At 36.7% G+C, this 25,521-nt stretch overlaps 1 protein-coding gene and 1 pseudogene across 5 annotated transcripts in view; both read right to left on the bottom strand.

Moving 5' to 3' along the window:
• ZNF277 (zinc finger protein 277) overlaps positions 1–25,521 on the bottom strand; it is a 104,890-nt gene that overhangs the window by 62,091 nt on the left and 17,278 nt on the right. The gene's annotated exons all lie outside the window — the stretch shown is intronic.
• Positions 5,132–5,235, bottom strand: LOC113912113 (annotated as a pseudogene).

Here is a 25,521-nt window from a genome sequence, read left to right as displayed (position 1 = left end):
ATATACTGAGAAATGTTAGACATAAGACATATATGAGATATACTATATATATTTTTATATGTATAGATTTGAGATATGTATGTATGTATTAGATATCAATTAGTTCCTTGAAAAAAATCGGTTTTTGCCCTTCCACTGACTGGAAAGTGTTCTGTTTCTTTGACAACTCTACAAATGCAATTCACTCTTTGGTTTATGTCCCAAACATATTAATAATTTAGAATAAAGTCAAGTGGTAGTCTCAAATCAGTATCTATGTTGAATGAATTTTTTATGTGGAGAAAAGTCACTGAATATATTTTCTGCCTCTGGACAAGCAATTCTGCTATCTTAAACAGTAAATACCACAAAAGATTCTGAAATTAAGATAACATGCTAATTGTTTTTTGATCTTTGGGTGAGATGGTAAAATTATCAATTACTAATTCAGTCTAACTTCTTTAGAAGAAAACCTATTATTAATACTTGGCAGTGATAGTATTTACTAGATTATTCAGCATTGGTTAAATCAGCTAAGATTCTAACTGATGGATTTTAATTGTTAAATAGTAAAAGACCTCTTTATAAGAGTCTCCTCAGCAATGAAGCAGCTCTGAAATCGCAAGGGTCTAAAGGACTTGAATATGAAAAATTCATAGTATCACTCCATTTTACAAACATGTTTCCCTAGAAAGTAATTCTCCATTCCAGGCCACTTCTAGGCTTAAAAGACTGTGCTAGATACTGAGGACCAAATGAAGAAAAGTAAGAGTGACCCTGCCCTCAAGGAACCCACATCTTTTCTACTAGGGAGGCTGGTCAACATCTCACACAACCGAGAAAGTCACAAGCACCAGAGGAGAGAAAAGAAAAAAAAGCATAATGGTAAGGTGGCCTTTATCCAACAAGTTAAGATTCCAAAGCACTGAATTCACTGACTCAGTTCCAATCACATGCCAGCCACTTGAGTAGTTGTTTGGCCTTATTTTGAAGCATTTTACAAATCCTTTTTCTGGAAGTTACTTGGACCTTCCAGGATTTGGGTTTCTTTTATAAAGACATAGTTATGAGTAGTATTTAAAACTGCAAAACACCTGAGATTCAGTCATGTTTTCAGGACATTTAAAAAAATATAACTCTCATTTGTCTAATGATAACCTCTCTTGCATCTTCAGTGAAATTTAGTATAAATCCCATCTCCATGATACAACATAATCTACAAATATGTGATCACATCACAAAAATCACCTGACTTCCAACACAAACCATGAGGGAATAAAATGATGCTGGACAATAAAACACACAACAGATTTTAGTCCTAACATTTCAGATATAGAATTAAATTCCTATGTTTTATGTCACAATTACAAATATTAATCCACAAAGTGATATAATAAATCTCATATCTCTAAAACAAGATGGAAGTCAGTTAACATAAATGGTACATGTTGGAAATTACTCACCCAATGGTAAACATTGAATTCTGCTGGCGGTTAATCTGACTAGCATAGGCTTCACTGGAATGTCCAAATGCAACCTGAATACATTTAGTTATTTTTATTTTCAGGCAGTGATTCTCAAACCTGATAGTACATTATGAATCAACTAGGGAGCTTTTGAAATATACTGATTTTTTTACACAGAGATTCTAATATAATTACTCTGTGGTAACTGAGACATGTTTTATATGAAGCCACAAACTACTGTTCTAAGGAAAACCTGATATATCAATTCTATGACTTTATAATTTAGTGTAAGTATAAAAAGCTAGACATTTCAGGAAGGAAGAGTAAAAAAATCATTTCTGGTTTTGGGAAAAACATCTTTCCTATAGGGTATAGAAGGGATATTTTGTGATAGACAAAAATATATTTTGTAGATAGTAAGCTGATGACTAAAAAAGGAAGGACTTTATGAAATGTAATCAAATTAAAGCCTTTATTGATACAATATGTTTCTTTAATATGAGTTGACTCATACACATTTGATAAACTAAAGAATAATGTCAGCATAACATAGAAATTGTATTGTGTTTTTTTCCCAGTAAAATAAAGATCTGAATCAATCAGGGCATATTTGAATAAAGTCTAAGCAATATAGAAAATTCTTTAACAAAACTGAAAATTCTAGGGCGCCTGGGTGGCTCAGTTGGTTAAGCGACTGCCTTCAGCTCAGGTCATGATCCTGGAGTCCCGGGATCGAGTCCCACATCGGGCTCCCTGCTCAGCAGGGAGTCTGCTTCTCCCTCTGACCCTCTTCCCTCTCGTGCTCTCTGTCTCTCATTCTCTCTCTCAAATAAATAAATAAATAAAATCTTTAAAAAAAAAAACAACTGAAAATTCTAGGAAGGAGGGGCTTCAAAAACTGCTACCTTTGAGGTGCCTGGTTGGCTTAGTCGGTGAAGCATGCAACTCTTGATCTTGGGGTTGTTTGAGTCCCACGTTGGCTGTAGAGATTACTTAAAAAATAAAATCTTTAAAAACCAAAAACAAAAAAACTGCTACCCTTTCCACTTTGTTAAGCTAATCAAGGAAGCTAAAGATGCAGATGAGGAAGCTGCAAAGGCATTTCTTCCTGTGTTTAAAAAACACCTGATTAACAAAGAGAGTCTCTTCAACAAATGATGCTGGAACAAGTGAATATCCACATGCAGAAAAGTGAATCTAGATACAGACCTTACATCCTTCACAGATTAACTCAAAATGTAGCATAGAGCTAGCTGTAAAACACGAAACTGTAAAACTCTTAGAAGATAACAAAGGAGAAAACCTTGATTACCTTGAGAATGGTGATGCCTTTTCAGGTACAACATCAAAGACATGCACCGTGAAAGAAATAAATGATAAGCTGAACTTTGTTAAAATTAAATACTTTTGCTCTGCAAGACAATATCAAGAAAATCAGAAGATAAGTCACAGACTGGGAGAAAAGATTTGCTAAGACACACTTGATAATCAAGGACTGTTACCTAAAATATACAAAGAACTCTTAAAAATTCAACAGTAGGAAAACAAACCTGATTAAAAAGTGGGCCAGTAATCTTAACAGACATCCCCAAAGAAGATATATAGATGGCAAATGAACATATTAAAAAAAATGCTCCGGGGTGCCTGGGTGGCTCAGGTCATGATCTCGGGGTCCTGGGATCAAACCCTGCATCAGGCTCCCTGCTTGGTGGGAAGCCTGCTTCTCCCTCTCCCACTCCCCCCGCTTGTGTTCCCTCTCTTGCTGTGTCTCTCTCTGTCAAATAAATAAATAAAATCTTAAAAAAAAAAAAATGATCCATGTATGTTAACAGGGAAATGCGAATTAAACCAAGATACTACTTACACACCTGTAATAATGGTCAAAATCCCAAACACTGACAACACCAAATGTTGGTGAGGATGTGGAGCATCAGGAACTCTCATTCATTGCTTCTGGGAGCCACTCTGGTGGTTTTTTATAAAACTAAACATGTTCTTACCATTCAATCCAGCAACCATGCTCCCTGGTATCTATCCAAAGGAGTTGAAAGCTTATGTCTACACAAAAACCTGTAAAAAGATGTTTATAGCAGATTTATTCCTAACTGCCAAAACTTGGAAGCAACTAAAGATGTCCTTCGGTAGGTAAGTGGATAAACTTTGGTACGATCCACATAATGGAATACTATTCAGTGCTAAAAAGAGCTATCAAGCCATAATAAGACATGGAAGAATCTTAAATACATACTACTAAGTGAAAGAAATCAATTTGAAAAGGCTACATATAGTATGATTCCAACCATATGATGTTCTGGAAAGGGCAGGAAAAAAAAAAGACCATACAAAGATCAATGGTTACTAGGGGTGAGGACAGATGATTAGGCAGAGCACAGAGGATTTTTAGGGCACTGATGAGACTCTGTATGATAATGATGGATATATGTCATTATACATTTGCCGAAACCCTTAGAGTGCACAACACCAAGAGTAAACCCTAAATTAAACTACGGACTTTAGGTGATTTTGGTATGTCAATGTAGGTTCATCTTTGGTTAAAAAAATGTACCATTTTGGTGAGTGATCGTTGATAACGGGAGAGACTATTCATGTGTGGGATTGGGGGGAACAGGGGAAATTTTTGTATTTCCATCTCAATTTTGTTGTAAACCTAAAACTGCTCTAAAAAATAAAGTCTTAATAACAAAATACCTGATTAACAAAGGTCTACACACTGAGTCAGTTGTTTAATTTTGATTAAACTGGTCTTCATTTGGAGTCAGTGTCAGATACTGAAAGAGGCAGCATGAATTCCAGAGTTCAAGGATGCAAAGAATCAACTGGACTGTGATTCTGAATGTAAATCCAGTGGAGATTTAACTTGGCTACTCTTTTTATTAGGACTGCTCTGGTTACAAAGTTCTATTGGTTTTGAGTGATCTGTCCCCAACCCTATTCCCCACATGAGATCTGTTTTTATTGTGTGATTTTGTGGAATGCCAAGTTTTTCAGGAATGAATCTAAGGTTACTAGGGCAGAAACACCTCTATTATTTGTATACAGCAAAGTATTTTTAGGGCACAATACATTGGGATTACTGCCTAAGTCTGATAATACAGCTCAGCTTTTAGACTTTTATAGGACCTTAATAAAAGAAGATGCGGCTGAGGAATCAGGGTACTCTAAATACTGAACAAGTGCTTCCAGTATAACGTATCATAGGTTACTAGCTAATGAGGACCTAGAATCAAAACTCCACTTTAAAGATAAGAAAACTATGACCTAAAAGCTTTTTTCTACTTCATTTGCATCCCTAGTAAAGCTTTACAAGCTTTTTATATAGGCCAATGCTCATTATGCCAAATGACTGGCTATTTTAACTGTTTTGGCATCACGTTATAACCAAATCAACAAGGAGGCTTTGTCCTTCTCCAATGCGGTTCCAGTTTTATTCTGCAAAACAATGAGGAAATAGTGCCTTTTTTTTTTTTTTTTTAGCCCAAACTGCTTCATAACCAATTTTACTGGAATGGATCTATTCCAAAAATATCCAGATATAAAATTGCCATACAGAGAGATAAAAGTGTTAAACGGAGAAAGATAATAAAGTATTACTCAACAGTCCCAGTCTATAAGATCTGGGGTACTGACTCATGGAATAAAACACTGATATCAAAGAAATGTAGTCTTTAAAGTGAAGAAACTCAAGAAATTTAGATTAAAACAAAATGCCTAAGTGACTATGTATTTGAAGTTATTACACTTGATCTTAGCCAAAAGGCCGAGAAGCGATTATGCATTTGAAGTTATTAAGTGGCACTTAATGAAACCTAATCAGATGTTTACATAAACCATATAAAACAGATATACAGTAATTATCTTAAAAAAATTGGGAGTAATTCAAAATAAGCCAAGGAAAGATTATATGTACTGACAAAATAACAGCAACCCATCCAAAGCTTTAGTATGTTTTACTTTGATATAAGAATACATGGTTCCAGAAAATCTTCTGACTTTGGATTTGAATTTTGGGTACACAAAAAGACATTTGGAAACAATGATCTGTAAACTATTCTTTGTACTTCTCCCATTGTAAAATCATTCCAAATTTCTAGTGTTCGTGATCTTATGTGGGATAAAGTTCTGTATAAAGGACAGAGAAGAGGCTCCTGGCTGGCTCAGTCAGTAGAGCATGCAACTCTTTTTTGTTTTAAAGATTTTATTTATGTATTTATTTATTTGAGAGAGAGAGAGAGATAGAGCATGAGTGTGAATGGGGGGGCGGAGAGGGGTAGAGGGAGAGAGAATCTCAATGCGGGGCTCGATGTCAGGACCCTGAGATCAGGACCTGAGCCAAAATCAGGAGTCAGTCGCTTAACTGACTGAGCCACGCAGTGCCCTACACATGCAACTCTTGATTTTGGGATTGTGAGTTTAAGCCCCAGGCAGGATGTAGAGATTACTTAAAACAATAACAACAACAAAAAACAACAACAAAAAAAACCACACACACAACAGAAAGGCAAAAATGCAACACACTGTAAATCCTTAAGGAACACATAAATATACCTTCATGTCAAATTCTCAGGCAGTACCTTCGACTTTCCAGAAATGGCACTCAACCACTGAGTGGTTACTCAGACTTGGGTCTTACACTGGGCTAGAGTTAATAAAAATGTTTAGCTTTGCCTATGAAAGGAGAGACTGAATTCCTGTTGCTTGAGAATTTCAATCATCTGTGGGAGCATCTAGAGAAATCTTGGGGAAGATCTCTGTTGGCGGGGAGGGTGAAGCTGCCACCACTGCTATTTTTGAAAGTGCAATGGGCTCAGGTCCCCTTTGTGGAATGAGGAAATGTCAACAGTTGAGAAAACTGTTTTCCTCATCTTAGATATGATGCCTGAAAACTCCTAGTCCTCTTCCGGTCAGCTGGCAAAAAGAGGTACATTAACAAAAAAGAATGAAAAAACAGGGAAGGGGAAAAATGAAAAGGACTTTTAGAGAAGGCACAAGTAAAACAAAAAACAATAGAAAAGCAGGCAGCAAAACTAATCAAATCTTAGCAATTATTCAAGGGCTGTTCATTGCCCTTCTTCTCTTCCTTCTTAATTCTCCAACTCCTGCTCATTCTCAGCTCTGACTCTATAAAGTTTTAAAGTATTTAAGAAATAAGACTTTTTGAGCAGAATGTAATTATTTTCAAAGGATCCTACAGTTAAAACATAACGGGGAGAAGTCTAATTGATGAAATTGACAAAAAATGAGATCAGAATCAAGACACTAGGTTTTCCAAACCCCAGCAATCCACTGAACAATATTCACTGATAATGTATGACAGCCACTAAATGAAATATAAAAATGCAAAATAAGTTATTTGGGTTATATAAAATAAGCTAATGGGAGAGTAATTCTATTCAACATATCCAATATACTTAAGAATGTATTAAGAGGAATAGTAGTGGTCAAAGGAACCTATCGCAGAGTAGAAAGGTGCTTCACTCTGAATCTCACCAAGAGCTATCATTTCTGCTGTGTCCTAAAGCAGTAATTTGTAATGGAAGAGGAGGATATTGTTGTAATTTGAGAAGCTTCATAAACCACTCCTCCAGGTGAAAGTCACTGGGGTGAACAAACTTGTACTCACAGGAATAAAGAATAGAAAGTTTATGAATATCAAAGACATCATTCCTACATTTATAAAAAGATAAATATACTTTTTTGGTGCATTAAGGGATTATTAAGAAACTTCAAGGATGAGTCTGTGTGATTGCTAATAACTCCATAAGAGAAGAACCAGAACTATAAAGAGCCATGGGATATTTTAGGAAACAAGGAAAACACAACACTTTAGGCATTGCTGGATTTTGGTGAAGCAATTGTTACAGAACTGCAATAGACCTTAGGGCTTTGAATAAGGTTTTCAATGTTTCACACATCTAAATTTTATAATTATTTTCAGAAGTCAGTTGTGATATACTGGTGAGGTTTTTCAAGTATTGGAAATTTCAGAAGTTGTGGCAACTCTTAACCCATTGTGTTCAAAAAGTTTTCATTTTTGGTTTGTGATTTTATAGCCAGTGATAACACTGAACCACTGTTAGTGATTCACTGGCCAGACAGTAACTATACAGTTATCTTAGGAATTAAAAAAATAAATATAGAAATGTTAATAATAGGAGGCAGAGTTGCCTCTCTCTGTAAGGCAATGATAATACTACTCACAGCTTCTACTTGTCCCTATTATTTAAAGGTTAGCAGAGCACAGTCAGAACATATCTGCCCCCCCCGTAGTTTCCTTCTGCACTCTTCCTTCTCCACTGCTGATCCTTCTTTTCTACAGAGAGGCACCCAGTACTGTTTCGGGACTTCCACCTTTTCCTCCGATTCAAGATACAAGGAAGAGCTCTCAACTGTCATGTACTTCTTGGCTGACTGATGTAATATTTTGATTCAAAGTCTCACTAGTTTGACTAAGCCATACAGTTTTCTAAAACAAAATTTTCAGACTACAAAAACTTGAATATACAGTTCACTACAGAACTTTTGAGCGAAACGAAGGGGAAAAACACCAATAATAACATCATTCAGAAATAACCACAATTTATGGTTTTCTTCATCTTATCTCAACATATATTTTTATTAAAAATCCAAAAAAACACTTTCTCGATAACATGCTTTTTCCCCACTTAATATGCCGCTGTCTCCCCAGCTGTAGGAGCTCTTTATTTCCTTTCTAGGGAAGCATAATCTGAATAGGGCCCTATTATAAGTGTGACCTATTCTTGAGTAGGGATGCAGCCTCTGTTTAAGTTTCTTTTAACCAGAGGTAGGCTACGGCCCAGAGGAAACAATCAGCATTTTACTATGGTCAGGGTTTATTTACTGAATAATTTATTTAATTAATTTAAACTTTCTGCCCTTGTCCCAAATATTTCTGTAATACTTTCATTATTAGACACTAACCAAGAGGAATTACCCCTTTCAACTGACCTAGAGTTACTATAAATAATTACCTAACACAAATTAAATTACTGAGTTTGAGTAACTGGTATAAACAATCTAGTGTTTGTAACCGGTGGTAAGTGAGTCAGGGGGACCAATGACATATCCATGACTAGAGTTGTGTGGTCCTCAAAGTGTGACCCTCAGACCAGCAACAGCATTATCACCTGGAAACTCCTTAGAAATGCAAATTACTGGGCCCCAGTTCAGGACCAACTAATGGGAAACTCCGACGGTGGAGTCCAGAAGTCTCGCATTTTAATAAGCCCTCCAGGTTAAGAACCACTGGCCTAGAGATCTTTAGGATCTTCTAGAAAAATTGTTAAGTTTTTCCATAGTGTGCAAGGGGGACAGATGCAAAAACAGAACTGGAGGAAGGCAGGTAACTGGTCAGGGAGAACTTGCTGTGTCATAACAATGTTGGGATTTAGTAAAGTAATTCAGGTTTCTTCCTGGAGGGATTAGGACCACAATCACCAAGTGCCAGACCTAATTAATCAAATTCTGCTGCCCAGAGCAGGATCCCCAGGTGGTGCTGACATACACTGATCTTCAGAACTTACTGCCCCAGCCTACACTGTTGCCTAGAAAGGGTCACAGTAGCTTCTAGGATGTGGCACCTTCCTACCTAATCCAGTTACCCTCAAACTCCAAGATATGCTTTATGTTTTCTATCACAAAGGGCTATTTTTATTGGTATTACCCAATGTCCTGCAACTGAAACCTGGAGGTAAGAATCTGACAGAGAATTACTTTTTTTTTCCCCTTTTTTTAAACCCCACATGGGGCTTGAACTCATGACCCTGAGATTAAGAGTTGCATGCTCTGCCAACTGAGCCAGCCAGGCACCCCGAGCACTACCCTTCTGAACAGTATTTCTGAAGAGCAGGGCCTGAACCTTCATGGAGTCTGACAACACAAGAGGCTGAATACAAAAATGTGTATATGCACATATATTCCTCAGGGGGAAGAGTTCACAGCTTTTACTAGGTTCTTAAAGGTATCTGTGATGCTCATAAAAGCTTAAAAACCTAACCAAACCCACAAAAAGCCCACCCGTCTAGGAAGCAAATGGTGTCTATTTAAAAGTGAGATGAACACTGCATAAAATGCTGACCTTGTGGAGCTGTGTGTTAGGCACACACATAAATGAAAACTAATGGCTTGTACTAAATAATGCCGAACAGTGAGACAAATCTGAGATGCTATACACTGCCCTGATGTGATGATCTAATGCTGTAAAAGCTGGGGCTTTCATGGGAGGGGTTTTACTCTCTTCAAGGCCAAACTGATGAAGATGATAGTTTGTTTCCTAGAATTATGCTAGGAAATTTATATAGTATCTGTTTTAGTTATCAGAAACATCCTATAAGAAAGGCAGTTTTGTTATTAGGTAGTGAGAGAATAATAAACAATTTTTAAAAAACTATTTATTTATTTTAGAGAAAGAGAGGAGAGCACACACAGAGGGACGGGCAGAAGGAGAGAGAATCTCAAGCAGACTCCCCACTGAGTGCCAAGACCGACAAGAGGCTTGATCTCATGACCCCAAGATCATGACCTAAGACAATATCAAGAGTTGGACGTTAACCACCTGAGCAACACAGGAGCCCCAAGAAAGATAAACAGTTTTAAACTCATCTCAATAGGTCAATGACAACCAACAGTGGCAATAGCTTCATTCAGTGACAATGCTGCCATAGCTAAAGGTCTACCAATCCCCACACACTCCTGCTTCCGAGACCCTGCCGCTCCCCTGATCCAAAATAATCAGCAGCCTGCTTTGTTGAGAAGGCCTACGTTTTTACAAGTACAGGTCTCCACTGTCCAGCAACAGTAAATCCAGCTTGTTTCACATACTGACTAGTGAGTGACTTCTTCCTTGACCAGAGGAAGGTTACATAGGGTTATACAACCAGTTAGAGTCAAGAGGATTGGAATCCAGGCAGTCTGACTCCAGACCCTAAGCTTTTTAAGTCATTATAGTCACCCTAAGCAAGTATCTTAATATTTGGATTATGATGGTTTATATGGAGACCCTGATTTCCCCCTCCTTTTCTTGACCAAAGAAATGTTATTTAAAGACAGTATATGGGGGGTTGCCTTGGTGGCTCAATCGGTTAAGTGCCTGCCTTTGGCTCAGGTCATGATCCTGGGGTCCTGGGCTTGAGCCCTATGTTGGGCTTCCTGCCCAGCGGGGAGTTTGCTTCTCCCTCTCCCTCTGCCCCTCCACTCCACTCATGCTCTCTCTATAAATAAAATCTTAAAAAAAAAGACAGCACATGGAAATTTACTATTGCACCTAATTTTATTCTTCTATGGACACTGTGAACATGTTAAGTCCCTATAAAGTTAGGCAGTATTATCCACCAACTTTTACAACACAAAGTTTAAAACATAATAATCTCTTAAATGCTAAGCTGCAAAGAGTTTCTAAATATAAATAACAATATATTTTTGTACTAAGACAAAATATATCTTAGAAAATATACCTTCTATATTGTTTACAAAACATTCTCAGAGATAATGCCATGGAAAAAATTTTTTCTGTCATTCAACTACCTTTACTGATACAATTAAATTAATAAATAAATCATGTGCAGTATATTTTTCATAAATAAAAAATTAAGACAAACAGATAATCTCTAAAAAAACCCTGAAACTAAAAATATTGTTTGCCATGGGAACTGAAAGTCCAAGTTCTCTTGGTAATGACTATCTCCCCTATGATGCTCTCCCTTTGGCTTTTTTTCTGAGCTTTAATATAAAGCTAAAAATTCTTGGCCAGAATCTTGGCCATTTTAAGATCCACAAATCTGGGCAAGCAGTCTATACACATGGCTCAATAATAACCCTTTTTTATTTTATTGCTTTTTAAAATGTTTCAGTAATTTGGAAAACAGAACATAAAGGGAGATGAACTCTATGGAGCCTGCAAAACTAGAAGGGCAGATTGTAGGAAGGAGGAGAGCTATTAAATGCAAGCAGGCTGAGAGCAGTGTACAGAACTCATTGTAGAGAAATATAAAGTAATGAGTTAGGCAACATCAAATTCTAAAGAAAATGAGTACACCCTTGGTACTCATACGTTACAAGACAATGAACAGAAGAATAAATGTTTCGTAGAGGACAAGACTCTAAACTTTTAGCACAATGCTTAAAAAACTAAATAGAATTCTAAGGTGTTTATTGCCTTGGTATAAGTCAAAGGCTGTTATTTAAAAACGAAATAAAGAATTTTATTTTGAACAAAGGGTAGTTCAGGTCACCTTGCTTTAAAACAGCTTTCTACCACAGAATATTCAAGTAAAAGCAAGCAGAATGACACAAGATCTTTGAGTAGAGGCTTTGATATTCAAAAGGATTATACAAATAAGCATTGGTGTCTTTTAATGCAGAGAAGATTATTAAGAAACTCATGAAACAGACACAATTTTAAAGGGACGACAAATGTTAAAGAATATAAGGGCCGGGTGTAACCGTTACATGTGGTAATACTCAGAAAAGAAGCAGTAAAACAAATGGGGGAGAGATTAACACTAAAAAATGAGATTTTTGTTTCCAACTTCAACACAAGTTATCATTCTTTTCTTCCAGAAAAAGCAAGAAATGGTTATCAATAAGGACCCAATGAAGAAATCACTTTTCTTAATTTGAAAATAAAAACAACCAGAAAGTAGACATAGCTAGGCCTATCAAATGTCATTCATTAGCTCTTTTTGGGATTTAGCAAATTTATTTTGCAGCCTCTCATTTTTTATAGGCAGAACACCAAACTGTTGCCTGTTAGGTAAAACAGACTTTACAAATGGTGAAATGAGACACAGTTGGTCTCCAGGTACATTTATTACTAGTTTTAAAAGAAAATGTCAGAGCTGAAGCTTCATTCCAATCACCCAAGCACCTGGTTGAGACAGACAGACTTTAGCACAGGGGAAGCCCAGTAGGGAATTCAAAGACTAATGCAGTACCCCCCCCCAAAAAAACACCTTTAAAAATTTTGAAGCTACGTAATGGCATGAAATTTTTTGGTGGCTGGAATCTTCCCGAGCTTCCTGAGCAAACCTGTAAGCAGGAGAACCACTGAGGCAAGTTTGACTTAAAGACCACTGTTAGGGTTTACGGTGGCCTATCATCACCCAACTCTAATCTCTTTCTCACACACATTCCTGTGATTAGATATGACTGATATTAACAATTCCACCAAATCCTGAAAAAATCGTTAAGACGAAAAGAAAAAAAAAGTTCCAAATTTTTAAGAAGTGAACCTCAGATGAGAAAAACGCAATCACTCTGTGCTGTAACCATTCATTGCAGAAGTCAGAAAAGATGGAACAGACACCAGAGTAGGCGCAACTTTCTGTTTCTATCACCTTTGCTCCCTACCTAACCTCCTGATTTCATTCTCTTCTTGCCCTATTTTTAGAAAACTGACACATTCCTTATACTCTGAAATGTAATAAGAAAATTAAAATTTATCTGGTAACTAAGGGTGAGCCCTTCCCCATGATAACTGCCGTATAAAAGCAAGACTGAGGGGTCTATTCAAGAATATCTTTCTGTTAATGATAGAAAAAAACAGAAATGACCTGATCTCCAACAATAAAAGAATGATTAAATGAACACAAAAATTAAGTAAGTCATTAAAAATGTGTTTTAAGAGATTTAGTGGCATGAGAAAGCACTCAGGAAAAATTATACAAAAGCATATTTATACTACGATCCCTATTTTTAAAAAATATGTAACATATTTTTAAACAAAAGGAACTACCAAACAAGGAAAACAAAAAAGCTAAGCTGGATGAGGGAAAGGAATTCCTTTTGTCATCTTTATGCTAGAAGCCTTTATGCCCATATCTCAGGAAATTTGCCCACGATAGGTGCATAACATGGTAATTTTTTAAAAGAAAGTTTTTTCCTAATGGATCTGTAATTGCTTTGTATGTGTGTATTGCTGAACTCACATTATCTACTGACTTGGTATCTGCAAATCTCCAGAAAGTTACTCTTTTTCTAGGGGGGGCATACTAGAGGTCGAAGGTCCCAAGTGAGGCCTGCTTAATTTGAGCTGCTACGTCTGCGCGTGTGCCAGCACATTTAAGTCTTTCCCTGCCAATTTCTCTAAAAAAAGCTCTGAACATTCAAATCTCTCTGAAAACCTTGCCTTTTTCTCTCTTTTCTCTTCTAAATAAAAGTCCCTTTGGACACTATAAGCAGAAACATGAGAAGCAAACAAAGAAACAAACTCACTGAATAGTGTCTCTGGAATTACAGTTCTTAGGTAACTTTTTAAGTGGTTGCTTAATTCAGAAAATGCATCCCCTATAAAAGTACTAAAAAAAAAATCTTTGGGGATGCATCTGTGGCTTAGTTTCCTTTCTATAGATTTGAGGGTCAGGATGATACTCTTTATTCCTAGACTTTATTCTTGTGCCAATTAGAGTTAGGTGAGTGTTTCAAGAAGAAAACTGGTTTTCCTTCTGAAATTTGGAATAGAATGAAGACAAAACTCCATCAGTTAGCCTTTTATAATACATGGTAGAGTAACAAAACTTGCTTTAGTTTAATTCATGTGAAAATATAAAAATTCATGTTATCTTATTATATTTGGGGATAATGAAACAAAATCAGAACATCTGCTGGCATGTTAAATGTCTTTCTAATTAAATCTAGCAGTTGAATGAATCAATTCATTAACAATAAGCCTAGTTTATTAACTCATTAATACAGATGGTTAATATCAGGAATATCAGGAGAATAAAAGAATCTCAAAAAGTACAAAAACAAGTGCAAAGTGACATGGGCATCAGAGCGAATACTATTTGAAGCAAAGGAATACTATGGAAACAAAAAACAAAGTAAAGCAATTTAGGAATATTTGATAGAGAATCAGTAGGTAAAAATGTGTTGACTACGTTGATAGTCAGTGACTTATGTGACCCCTTTGAAAAATAACTGCTCAATATAATAATCTTCAGAAACCTGGTAAACTCCTTATACAAAATACTGTATTGTTTTCTGAGATGTTGCCAGATAAATTAGAGCGCATTATAATCCATTACCCCATGGAAAGAATGCAGAATTTAAAAAAATTTCCCAATTCTAATCACAGTTCCCTAATACTTTGAGTTCTGAATGTGTGTGGAAATACAAAGAAAGAAGATTTTTTTAATAAGGTCTGGACAATTTGGTCCAAGATTATGGTAATTAAACATCTCAAACAAGCACAAAAACACTCTATCCTATCCCCTAGCTTAGTATTTCATTAATGGAGTTCCCTGGAGATTTCCTAAAATGGCTAACACATCCTTCCTCAAGGGCAGAGATATATTCTTCCTCTTTCCAGATCCCTGGTACATGGTAACTTCATCTAAAGGATTTTTATTTCTGCCTGTAAGACAGTAAGGAGATAATTCTGGGTTACAGCAATACCTTAAATTACTACAGCCGAGAGAATGGAACAAAAAAATTTCAAATCAGGTTTCAGAAAATCCAAAATTTGTTCGTCATGCCTATAATATGTAAGCATCTCTCTCATTCCAAAATATTTATTGAAAATCTACAGTATACCAGGCACCAAGCTAGGAGAAAAGACTAAAGAGAGGAAGACATGGATCCTGTTCCCAAAACATAGGTAGAAACACAAGCAATTACAGCATTTGTTATAAATAATATGTGCAAGGTATAAGGAAAATCCAGGATATGGAGGGCATTTGTCTGCCAATCAAAATCCAGTAGAAGTTATTTGAATTAAGACTTTAAGGGCAAATATGAATACTATATGGGAGAAGGAAACCTAGTTGGGGACAGCAGGGAGACCATGAATACTTCAAGGAGAAATATGGCAGAAGGGTAAAGACAGCATATTCAGGGCAATACAAATTTTACTTGTATTCAGAGATCTGATGGCAAGGAAGCAACAGCAATGGTTCTGGTGTAATACAGGAGGGTCTGAATTAGGACAGTGGTGATCAACAGGAGCAAATTCCAGGTGCTTATCAGATGAGTGGTAAGAATCACTCTGCTGCTATTATTTCCTTGGACTGAAAGACCTCTGGATTCCTGACCAGATGAATCTTTCTTGATTTCTGAATCCTGGTTGACTGTTTTTGTTTTTTTGCTATGTCTGATAGCCTGGCTTTTAAATTGGACCTATCAACAAGTACAACTCCTTAGGTTCTGTTCCAACATCCAGGCATACAGATAGTTCAGTTTTTGCAGTAACCAGCAATTTTAAATACCTTCACTTTCACCCTGCCTCTCCAGCTCAAATTGCAGCCTGGATCTCTGAGTTCTGGGGCCTACCCATCTTTTACAACTTTACATGACAAAGTAAACTTGCCCTTTGTACAATTCTCTATTACATCTACTTCCTATTTTTTGTTCTCTAAGTTATGGCCTCTAAAAGATTCTTGCTTTTACTGCCTGCGTTTAATGCATTATGGGATATAAAGGATGGATTACTACAAGCAGAAAAAGCACTCTTTAAAATACTCCTTTCAAAAAGGGGGATACCTGTCATCATCCACACATCAAAACATAAGAAACAATAACAACAACAACAACAAAAACCCAGGAAAAAAACCACATGCTTTTATAGTCTGAGTCATTACCTGTTATCATACTTAAGGGCAATTACTTAGCTTTTTCTTATGCTTGTTAATAATGGATAAATAAGGACTAGGAAATATTTCTTTTCATCGGCTGAAATCAGTCAGACACTCTCCACTGTCATATTTTATCTTAACACAAACTGGTATTCAGCTAATATTTCTAATCATGTTGGCAGAATCCATCACAAACTGGATATGATGTTGTTGCCTACTACAGTGCTGTTCACCCCGTACACCAGTGGGTACATCCAAATCACCTGGAGGACTTGTTAAAATGGAATACTGAGCTCCATATCCCAAGCTGCTGATTCAGTAGGTCTGGGGTGTGGCATGTGGATTTGTATTTCTAACAACTTCCCATGTGATGCTGATGCAGCTGGGCAACCATGTTTTGAGAACCACTGTCATACACCAAAAGGGGGTATGAATGCAAGGAAGAAGGTGGTATCCCAATTATGGTTTATCACCCTTCAAAAAGAAGCTTCTCTAAATTAGATTGCAATTCTGGTCAGACAGTTTAGGAGGCTAAGTCTTGATCAAGGGAAGGATTCCAAATTATCGATTCCTTTTAAGGAAAGAAAATAATAAATGCAACTGTGTTTCATGGTTATTTTAACAGAGATGCTCTGTGGGAGAGCTTAAGATGTTGCAGTTTCATTAGCATGATCCAGTGTTGCTATGGGGACCAACTGGAGAGGAATCAGCAGTACACAAGAAAATGAAAAGAGAGGAATTGATGAAGTAAAACAACAACAACAGTTCTGAGAAAATAAAGCCAAGTCACATTGCCCATTTTCTGGCATTTACATAAATTAAGGTATAAATTCTCCTTTAACAATGAGATGTAGCCACATATAGATTGTGCCATCTTTAGTGGGTGCACAATTCCTCTGCAATTCAGGGAGAGAAGCAAAAACAAAATCTCTTATTATTATTATTACTATTTTTTAAAAACAAAATCTTTTAAAAAGGAGAAGGAAATGGCACTAAGAGGTTTTTATCAAGTACAGTTAGGCATGATGACCCTAAGACTAGTGGCTATGCAGAAAGGAGGATTTTGCCCACTTGGATCCAGTTCTGCACAATATGGAGATGGAAGGCTCAGGCAGGTATGACACACAGCTCTGGGGACTGAGAAAGGGAGAAGGTAGGTGGATGGCCTGCTCTTAGTCTCTTAGAAAATGAAACTAACAAGAGCCAGAGAGGGAGGAAGAACCTGAAATATACATCAATTCTTCATCTAAACCATCTTGCACCTGCTCCCAGTCTCCCTTCTTCAAGTCTTTTATCACATCTGTTCCTAAAATTAAAACCCTCGTATCTCTCTATTTTCTTTCTCAATGTATCTCAACTTTTCTGCCTGCTTTTCTAGCTTATTTATCCACTTTTTTTCATGAGGCTTAGAAAAAATTTTTGAGAGGAAGAGAACGCATATATGCATGCACGAGTGGGGGAAGTGCAGAGGGAGAGAATCTTCAAGCAGACTCCTTGCCCAGTGTGGAGCTGGTCACAGGGCTCAATCCCACGACTCAAGAGATCACAACCTGAGCAGAAACCAAGAGTCGGACACTCAACCAGCTGAGCCACCCAGACACCCCGTCTATCCACTTTTCTTATCTAACTTTATTTCTCACTATCCCTCATATTGTCTATGTACTTTTAAACACCAACTTGGAAGGAATTCCTACTTGGAGCTTTCCTCTCCTTGTCAGACCCCACATTTATGTCCTAACTTTAATGATTTTTAACTGTAATCCCAGATGCCTCAGGTCCCAAGGAGCCCCACTGGGGATGACGGGACAACCTGAATAGATGGCTCCTTGGCCTCCCCCCACCCTCTTTAACTAAAGAGGTCTAGCTTTTATAGATTTTATATGTTCGGATTTTGTGTAAGATAATTTGGAAAATAGTTCCATCACTTAAAAGAAAATTTGGAGAAATACTGCTAATATACTAAATCATTTGCCACTCAACAAAATACTGTTATTGGTACTTTTGTTTTACATGTTTATGTTTTGTCTCATAAATTATACTGGGAGCTCCTTAAAAGTAGCTTATCTATCTTTCCCCCCATTGTGCTCAGCTCAGTGCAGAGGTAAAGCAGAGCATTCTGGTGATTGATTCATTTTTAAATTAATTTTGCAAATGATCTGGTAAAATTCATACTGAGGTGACAAATTCTGAGGTGACCGACACAATGGTACTGCCTGTGAGTAATATCTCACATTAAAAAAAAAAACCCAGCTCTTGATATAAGTTAGTGTGTAATGCAAAAGAATGGATTGATAAAGATATGATTTTTAAAAAAAAATCAGCAGATAACCCACAGGATAGATTTTCGAAGAATAGAGACCTTTCCAATGCCACTCAAATCAGGCCATCTAAATTTGCAGTTAATTTGTGAGATTGACCCAGTTTTGTGAGCTTATTGCTAATTTCTCAATTCCATTCATGCCTCTTGGGTTTACATAACTTTTTTGTATACTGATGCATGTATACATGAACTGGTTCATTTTGCTGAACTACATGCACTGCAAAGACCCATTATTTATGTTTTTCTTATCTCATTATTTAAGAAATATACAGCCAATGAAACATTCATTGATATGGTTACTTCCTTGGAATTACAACTGCATTTGAGATGCAAGAGGCTAGCTTATTGCAATTGAAGAGAAGGCCACCAAGTAAAATACTGAACTGAGAACAAAGTGCCTTTGTCACCCTAAGACCCTGCTGTTCTTTACGCATTTCCACAGCATGGTAATATTGTTCTTGTGTCCAGTACAGAAATAGAGCTGTGTTTTCTTTAGTCACTGAGGGGGGGAAAAAACAAAACAAACCCAAAACTCTTTTTTGCAAAAAGGTACATTATACATATATACAGTGTCTCTAGGAGAAAAACAACTTTGCCTGATTCCTGAAGTCTGTCAGGATAGAATAGCAAACCCAGAATCTTCCTCACTTTCTTCCCTGTCTGCTCTTTCTTCTACTTCTCTGCTTTCTCCTGCTTTCAACCTATGTGAGAACCCTAACAAGAGAGATGGTAGTTGGAGCTTTAGCTAGCATTCTCTCACCTTTCAGCAGCTACACTGACCCTCAGAACCTATTGGATCCCAAAACAATGTACAGGCCTACTGCTGTCAGTGTCTTGGGGTAGGGGTGAAGGGGCAATGAAAAGAAGAAATGAGGATTTGAAGAATCAGGAGCCAAAATGACTGGGAAAAGAGTTGTCACTAGCACATCAGAAAACCAGAAAGAGGAATAATTTTTTGAAGGGAAGGCTAAAAAAGAAGAGTGTGGAAAAAAATTGTTTTGGACACTGCAAATAGAAGCATTTATTCAAAAGAAATATAATTTGAGCTCTTCTGTACTGGTAACTAGGCATTCAATGTAGAAATACAATAACAGGATTTGTGCTACTTTTCCTACGTAACAACAGATAAAGCACATTATATTTCATTTATGAAAACTGTTTGTAATTGCCCTTTGAAACTTTTTTCTGATCATATAAATAATTGCATATAATGAGGGAGGCTTTAAAATACTAAATTATAAACATTATGTTTAATGTATATATCAAGATTATAAATAGAAAACGTTGATTGTTTTAGAAAACATATCAACTGATCACATGACCATAAATTCTAATCTAGATACTTTATTTTTTTTATTTTTCAAAGACTTTATTTTTTTAAAGTAAACTCTACTGCCAACATGGGGCTCGAACTTATGACCCTGACCAAGATCAAGAGTCTCATGCATGCTCTACCAACTGAGCAGCCAGGCACCCCTAATCTAGATACTTTAATAAAACCGGGCAACTAAATGACATCATAAACTTAGAGATTATTGGGTATCTTTAGCAGAAAGAGGTAATAAAGAAAACCATATACATATATGGTATTGAAACAAACTCTAAAACACCTGTTTAGGGACTATGCTTCTATTCTTTTTCTACTTTATCTCTGTATATATAAATTCATTTCTAGAGTTTTTCTGTTTTAATTCTAAAGAGGTTGAAGTCATTGGTACTCAGAATGTCAATGGGTCCATTATGATGAAAAGAGGTATATTATGATCTAAATTACAACAGAAAAAACCCACTTCAAACCTCAATAGGTCGCATAAACTGAGAACCTAGAAGGAAGAATGCTTGTTAAAAGAAGTATGGGTGAAACAGAAATATAAAAATCCATACGTTTCAATCAGGTGTAATACCTCATTCATTTGCACAGAGACTCTGACAGTTTAAGTGTTTCTAAAATTGCCTTTTGGGTTCTATTTAAAAATACTAGATTGCGCTTAATTTCTAACATGAAATGTGGATGACTGTTAGTGAAAGAGGATATGCAGAATTTCCAGGGTCAACAAAACTTAAGGTATTTATTGTAGTACTCAAAACCATTTCAGCTTTTCATTCTAAAACTTACTGCTAATTGTACACCATGCGTGCTTCATTAATACTAACTCGCCAGGAAATTCCTTTTCTCAACTATACTTTACTTACATGTTCAACTGCATAAGGAAGAGATTACTGAGCCCAAATTTTTAAAGGCTGTCAGGAACCTAGAAAGTTATCTAAGTGACTTAATCTCTAAACACCAGAAAAAAATTAAAGCCCCAAAAAACTAGGTCTAGTATAACCAAAGAATATTATCTAAAAATAGTACATTAAGAAAAAATTTCAAGAGATTATTTATATGCTAAACTAAAGAGTTACTACTGATGTGTGTCTTTCTTTAGATGTACCCTGATGCTGGAAAAATCGGCAGGTAAATAAAAAAAATCTTGAAAAGAACAAGGTTGAAGGTCTCACACTTAACTGATTTCAAAACTTCCTAAAAAAACACTATGGTAATTAAGACAGGTTGGTACTGGCATAAGAAAAAATCAATATAGATCAATGGAATAGAATTGAGAGTACAGAAATAAACCCTCACATTATGGGCAACAGATTTTTCACAAGGATGCCAAGACAATTCAGTTGGGGAAATGATGGTCTTTACAACTGGATGTCCATAGACAGAGCTGGACCACTTCCTTATATCATATACAAATTATTAACTAAAAATGCTATTCTTTCACAGCAGAGATATTTAAAATGACGGCACAAGAGGATTTTTGGTGTGGTATGACGATAATGCCTAAGGGTAAGTAGATACAATTCCAATAATAGTACTGCTTGCTAAAACTAGTTGTGACTTATGCTTTTTGCTCTGTAATTTGTTCATCTCCTAAATGTAGCTGAGGAGATATAATGAAATCAAGCATTGAACAATGCTCTAGAAAAAATGACTTGCATATGATGTGAGGAGGACTGTGGAGGGAAGCTGGTGTAGTTATTGGCTCTTCAAGGACATTAGCCTCCAACTAGCCAAGAGCCAGGAAGAAAGAGATGTAACCAGAGGTGCCTCAGTTTCAGCCCTGGACATACAGCAGACAGATGTCTAATTCCATCCAAATGGCAAGTGTCAAGTCAGGAGTAACACTGACATCTCTTACTAAGCATCTCAATATAAAATATAAGAGCAAGGCAAAATCAGTAACACAAGAAATAACAGATGTTGGCAAGGAGAAAAAAGAACCCTCATACACTGTTGGTGGGAATGCAAACTGGTGCAGCCACTCTGGAAAACAGTAGTTTCCTCAAAAAGTTAAAAATAGAATTATCCCATGAGCCAGCAATCACATTACTGGGTATTTACCCAAAGAATCCAAAAACACTAGTTCAGAGGGATACATGCATCCTTATGTTTATTGCAGCATTATTTACCATAGCCAAATTATGGAAGCAGCCCAAGTATCTGTTGACTGATGAATGGATCAAGATGTGGTACACACACACACACACACACACACACACACACACACACTGCAGTATTTTTCAGCCATAAATAATGAAATATTGTCATTTGCAATCATATGGATAGAGTATAATGGTAAGCAAAGTCAGTCAGAGACAAATACCCTGTGATTCCACTCATATCTAGAATTTAAGAAACAAAACAAATGAACAAAGGGAAAGAGAGAGAGAAACTAATAGACTCTTACAGAAAACAAACTGATGGTTACCAGAGGGGAGGTGGGTAGGGGGATGGGTGAAATAGGTGAAGGGGATTAAGGAGAGGACTTGTCATCATGAGCACCAGGTGATGTATGGCAATATTGAATCACTATAGTGTACACCTGAAACTAATATTATACTGTATATTACCTGGAATTAAAACAAAAACTTAAAAATAAAAACATATATATGAGCAAAGTGTATCACAGTCAAAATCCCCAAATGGGAGATGACATAAGAAACCGATAATGGAAATGAAAGGTTAAGAAGAGGAAATGCTGGGTTACCTTTTGGGTATTGGCAGAGTCAGCAAGAACATTTCACAGAAAAGGTGGAGATGATACCTAAACTTAAGTGTTAAGGAATGAGTAGGGGTTGTAAGGTAGAGGGGCAGGAAAAAGATATTTTAGGCAGAGAGAATATGAGTTATGGTTAGACTGGTCAAAAGATGATAAACTTTCTCAAAATATGCAGAGATAATGGAAGTGGATTATTCAAGTACCTCAAGGCTTTTAGAATGGCCAGCCATCACTCTGAAGATTACAAGGTATCCCAGTGACTACAGATTAAAACCAGTGTGGTAAGGTTGATAAGAACTGCATCACTAGATTCTTGACATGGACACTGAATATAACATTTGATACACAATTGCTATTCAGAGTCAGGACTCAGGGGATCTTGGGGGAATATCATCCCAGAGAACAACTTTAACTATAATGCCTAAATTGTCATCAAACACTGCTATGTGCTATTGTTTGTGCACACACACATGCCTGCACTACCAGTAATCTCAGAGAAGTGGCCTCAATTCTCAGTACTTTATTTGCAATCTGGCTTTCAAATTAATTGCAAGTAGGAAAATCAACTCAAAATAGGAAGAGGCATACTTACAAATTCTGAGCATTATCCTTCATGAATTAAGTGTTAATCCACAAACTATTTCAAACAGACTACTTTGTTCTAATCTCCAAATGGACACACCTTATTTGATTTCACAATGTTTTTATCTAGTTGATACCTTGTTCCTCTTTCTTGCAATTCATGTTGTCTGTCTATCCCCTGAGACTTTAATCCCGATTATACTGACTCCCAATGGTATCTTAATTCCCCAGATCTCATTATTTACTTTAAAAATCATCTGTTCAGGGCGCCTGGGTGGCTCAGTTTGTTGGGCAACTGCCTTCGGCTCAGGTCATGATCCTGGAGTCCCGGGATCGAGTCCCACATCGGGCTCCCTGCTCAGTGGGGAGTCTGCTTCTCCCTCTGACCCTCCCCCCTCTCATGTGCTCTCTGTCTCTCATTTTCTCTCTCAAATTAAAAAAAAAATCATCTGTTCAGTTTTTAATATATGACCTTTATGGGACAAAGGCTTTGAATCACTGTAGTTAAGGGGGGGGAAACCCTTTTTGGAGGGGGATGGGTGGCAGTCCCTGGATACTGCTGTTGTTTTCACCAAGGGAGCTAAGAGACAGCAGAATACTTTAAACTGATACCAATTTTCTTTCCTAATGAAGTGGAAACTACCATCATAATAGACAAGATTTTCCCACCCAACGTACCTATTTCCAAGCAAATATACTCGGTATTAGGGAGGAATATATAAAATAAGCTGTGTACTGATCAAATGAAAGATTCTTTGAATGAGGAAAGTTCTATGGTTGTCCTGATCCCAACACATGATATATAATAGTGCCATGATGGTATGTTTGCTTACTTTCAGAAATTGATATGTCATTCACGTTAAAGAAAATTTAAAGAAAAAACAGTAAAAACATTCACAGGTAAGGAAGTAATGTTATAAAAATAAATTATCAAAATAGAATAAAAAGGAGAATGGGGAGATGAAAGGAGCCAAAAACAATCTGAAAAACTGTGATCCATCATTAGAACCAGATGGCATTCATCAGAGACTTCAAAGTTAACTGAGCTACTCACAAAAAAATGCAGTTTATCACTAAAAAAGAAGTATCCTACTGGAAAATTCAATACCTCTGAATACTGGATCAGGATGACCCTGGACTTATATCAGTTGTGTTAGACCAGATGAAGGATCTGCAGTAGATATATATCTAAGTTTTCATTAAGAGAAAAAATATAGCAACAAATCAGTATTTCAACTTTCTGGTTAATCAGGCCAAATTAACACATCAACATTTAAAAACGTTTACAACAAATCAAAATTTTTATTGCACATACATATACACACACAATTTTAAATATACACATTCACCCCTCCCAAATGATGTGTGGTCTTGTTTGAAAATTCTTATCAGATTTGTACAAAATCTGGAGCTTAATTATGAGTATCTGGTAAAAGTTGCCATGGATCAAAACAAAAATATAGAAGTGCAGGGTTATACGGCCATTGTTAATGATGGAAAAGACAGCAACTTTTCTTAGAAAAAAAAAGATTTCTTAGAAATAATTAAGAAAAACATAACTTAAAAATTACTTTCATCTAGAAAATAAAAATTCAAAGTGCAAATTTCCACTTGACAAAGTCAAGTGAGCACTCCATGGATAGGCTTAACGCCTCCATCTAGCTTCTTAGATTATTCTCCTAAGGCTGATCTCCCAACTGAGGAGGGGGCTACCTCTAAGGGAGAAAAAGAAAACCCTCAGCTACCTGTGGTAAAGTAGCAGATTAAATTAGTGGTGACAGGCAATGAGGAGTCTTGAATGAGGATATACTTTCATTGGGGCTTTTTCCTATAGGCATGGAGAAATCATAGGTGACATGATAGTTTACACATTTTAGAAAGACTTACTGACCTTGACATCCAGTTTGAACTGCTTAAGGAACGTGCTCCGTTAACAAGAGCTTCTGATCTACTTGTCCTGCCTCTGTACATGCATCTTCACATTAGGACTGCCACGAGGTGGTTTTTAGCCAGCAAATCTGATTCATGTTATTCACTCACCTAAAACACTCCCCATCATGTAGGAGATAATCCAAGTTCTTTTGCTAGGTCCACAGACTCCTTTTTAATACAACCCTTGCCCCCTTTTCAGGCTTGTCTCTCAGGCTTGTCTCCACCACATCATTTTAGGCTATGATAATACATACTTGTAGGGCATCATCAAGCCTTTCCTCATGCAGCTTCCTCTATTAAAAAGGCCTACCTCAGCTGGCAAAGACCTTGGCTTATGTATGGAGAAGCCTACCCAAACCTCTCTGGTAGGTAAGAAGCACATGTGACAGTTACCTCTTTGCTTCAGTGTGATCTTTTACTGCACTTCTGCATTATTATCCTCTACAAGACAAGTGTTTCCTTCGGAGCAGGAATTTTGTCTTATTACTTTTTTGTGCCTTCAGGATTTAGCATGTAATTAGTGCTCAATAAATGCTCGGTAAAACTCAGAGCCTAAGAAAATCAAGTGTCCTTTTTAATCTGTAAGG

The sequence above is a fragment of the Zalophus californianus genome, chromosome 12 (assembly GCF_009762305.2).
Source record: "Zalophus californianus isolate mZalCal1 chromosome 12, mZalCal1.pri.v2, whole genome shotgun sequence".
Lineage (NCBI taxonomy): Eukaryota > Metazoa > Chordata > Mammalia > Carnivora > Otariidae > Zalophus > Zalophus californianus.
Note: the sequence above shows the minus strand (reverse complement) of the source record. Positions and strands in the feature narration are given on the sequence as shown.